Below are 3,423 nucleotides of genomic sequence, written 5' to 3' on the forward strand. Positions count from 1 at the left end.
CAGGATTGTTTAAAATCCTTTAAAATCCTGCAAGTCTGAAATGGAAAGAATGCTGACATGTTATTTGAAGCACGTCCTAAGCCTGACTGTATCGGTTCTTTCAAGAACACTTCTCAGATTACAATATTTTTTTAATTTACATAGAGTTTGTTTTTCTGAGAAAGAACAGTCCAGAGATCCTATTATTCGGTCTGGTACAGAATAGGAAAAACTTAAAACAGTTGCTTTAAACCTGTTGCAAAATCTGCAAAATGCTGTTTTAAGAGATTGTATCTCTTTTGCATTTTATCCTGTCAGCACAGTCATGGTTTATGGTTCCATACATGTTGCTCTAAAAATAGTTGTTCTTAAAATCCTCCCTTACCATGTAGTTCAACTGGTTTTCTACCATGGCTAAACAAAACCCCAGGTAATGTTTGTCTCTGTATTTTAGAGGTGATTTTAAGCAACCATTCCACCAACATTTTTCAGTGTGCTACAAATACGAAAGGGCTACCAGCAAAACGCAGAAATTGGCTAAGAGAAATAAAGGTAAAGAAAAACACAGCAAATATGACATTTTTCTGTAACATTTGTAACTCATTGTATTTTTTCTAACAGACTTTTTCCACAGCCATGTTTTCACTAGTTTTCTTCTCAGGTATAGTGTGTCTTTTTATATTTTCCTATAATCTTTCCTATAATCTAATATGTGTGGATACTTGTGCAATTTTTCTTATTTCTGGTATTATCAATGACAAATTTTAAATAATTTATTAATTTGTTTCAAGGACTACAAAGTTTCTTAACAATTTTTTAAATTGAAGCATAAATTCATTTATTGTTTTTCATTATTACAAATTGTCATACAGTCCATATTTAATTAGTTTGAATAGGGATTTTTTTCTAAATATTTTGAATTATTCATAATTGTATCTAAACGTTACAGTTTCTTATTATTATTATGGGTGGATTGGTCTGTACAGAAACAGACTGTGGTCAGATCAGAGCAACTCTTCTTTCACATACTGGCTGCCAGAGACTTCATATGTTCCTCCACAACCAGATAATGGTTTATATGTTGATGGACTTCAGGGAGCTCAACATTGTACTGCTGTGTCTTTACAATCTTTTGGCCAGTGGACAGATGAGAACTGCTTTGAGCATTTGCCTTTCTTCTGCTACGATGGTGAGAGCATATATGTCTATATGATGACATCAAAAACATATGTTAAATTTACATACAAGCTTCTATTCATATCAAATTGTTGTTTTTTTACGTTACACCCCCTTCTGTTCTGGTGAACATGATGACCACTTCCTCAACCTTTTCAGATGAGTATGGTATGTTTTATGTATGTAGATGCATTTACAGGCAAAGCTTGAGAATCTGGGTTTCTGCATTAATTATTAAAATGTGATCTGATTATTGAAATTACTGAAAATGTGATCTGATCTAAGTCACAATTACAAATATACTATCAATGAGTTATCAAGCGAGCAGAAATGATGAAGTTGTTTTTGTTTCTGCTGTTGTTGAATACATAATGGCGGATAAAAAAAAAATACTTCAAGAATTCACAAATTATATTATGCTTAAGTAAATGCACAGTCTTATATATTGTATTTAAACAGCAGTGACATGTGTTGTGTTGTTGTTTAATAATCAGTGATTGGACTGAGACTTGAAGTTACAAGTGAAGAAAATCTGTCAGAGTCTCAGATTGAAGAGCTTGTGCTTATACGGGTGAGTACAGTGAAAATGATACAATGACCCATATATATAAAATGTAACATGTATTATACTGTATGTATTCATACATATGATCCTTTTTATTTACTCTCACTTTAGTTATTTTCAAAATGAGCACTGCAAGTAGACAACAGTGCGATAAAAACTTTAATGCATGTGAAATGTTATGACTGCATGCACACACGCACGAACGCACCCACACACAATCAGTTACCATCCTTCTGTTATTCCAGTTTCAAGAGAAGCTGATCGAACTAGGACTTCCCTGGAACATCACCACACATTTAAGAAAATATCGTAAAATCAGTCCATGAAAATGAAGGAAAGCAGTTCACATTGTCAAATACAAAATAGTTAACTGTGTCAATAACTACTGTAATCTTTTTACCTAAACAACTTTCAAATTAATTTCAGTTGTAAATAATCAAGTTTTGTTTGGTATGTTCTGTATATTGTCATGAATCTGCCTCTCCATGTCTTTCTTGATCTTGTGGCAGAGTCATGGCAAAGCCTTAGGTTTTGTGTGGAGAGAAACATATTATTGTCGGTCGTGACATAATATGCGCTCTCTCTGGTCTTGTCTTTTGCCCCGCCCCTCTCATTCCTCGCTTAGCTTTCCACCCATGTTTCATTACCCACACTTGTCCAATGATATCTTCCTTTGTTAGTCTTCCTATTTAATGGCCTTGTGTTTGCTGTCCTTTGTCATTCGTTTTGCTATTTTTGTTATGCTACCTAGTTATTTGTCTGTTGCCTTGTTTCTTGGATTACCCTGCCCTGTTGGAGTCCCTTGTCTTATGTCGTGTGTATTATTTAGTCTTAATCGTTTTATAGTTCGTTTTGTTCATCATGTTTCTTTGTTTTGCCCAATCGTGGGAAGCTTTTATTTTGAAGTTCTCCTTAGTTCTTTGGTCCTTTTTCTCTATTGTGGGTTTTTATTTTATAATAAAGAATTGTGTGTAACCCTTTCACTGCTTGGGTTCTTCCCTACAAATTCACGACAGTATACTAACAGGTTCTACGTTGTTTTATGTAGGCTACACATACATTTTAACAGAGACAAAAGATGTTTTGCAAAACCTGTTTACATGCTGCTTGCTACAATTGAATTGGCAGATGAGTTTTTATGAGTGCAGAACCATCTCTGTTCTGTGTGTTTTGAGGGAAATGGACATTGTTAAAGACTTCATTCATTGCATCGCAAAGACTTGTGTAAAACAAAAAATGATTGACAAACAAACAAAACAAGTAGGATTGAGCTGAAACATTTAGGAGATTTACTTACTATTTGGCAGATGGTGACACAGATACAACTATTTAGCGTAGTTGTAAAAACTCTAAAAAATATTTACTGTTAACATAAATCTCTGATAGAAGTTGAATGTAGTCAAAAATAATAGTTAGTTCAACTTTTTGGCACATTTTGAGTACCAGGTACTTTACATTATAAGTTAGTTTATACTGTTTGGGTTTAAAGTGTGTGTGCTTCTATGGAGAATCATTCAATGACTGACATCAAATCAGTCATCAATTATTTCAAAATTGTTTGTTATAATAATATACTTCACTATGCTATATGCTATTTCTTCTGTGCAGTACATTTTTATCTTCCTGTTCATCTTAGGACACTTAATAAAACAACAAACTTCAAAAGCAATGGCTAAAAATGGAAATCATACACAGGCGAAAAA

At 33.4% G+C, this 3,423-nt stretch overlaps 1 long non-coding RNA gene across 1 annotated transcript; it reads left to right on the top strand.

Moving 5' to 3' along the window:
* Positions 1-398: 398 nt before the first annotated feature.
* LOC130408351 (uncharacterized) lies at positions 399-2,700 on the top strand. Its single transcript, XR_008904744.1, has 5 exons — positions 399-531; positions 601-640; positions 929-1,323; positions 1,650-1,726; positions 1,966-2,700. It is a non-coding gene; the product is annotated as an uncharacterized LOC130408351 (long non-coding RNA).
* The last annotated feature ends 723 nt before the right edge of the window (positions 2,701-3,423 follow it).

Source organism: Triplophysa dalaica, chromosome 19 (genome assembly GCF_015846415.1).
Source record: "Triplophysa dalaica isolate WHDGS20190420 chromosome 19, ASM1584641v1, whole genome shotgun sequence".
NCBI classification, from domain to species: Eukaryota; Metazoa; Chordata; class Actinopteri; order Cypriniformes; family Nemacheilidae; genus Triplophysa; species Triplophysa dalaica.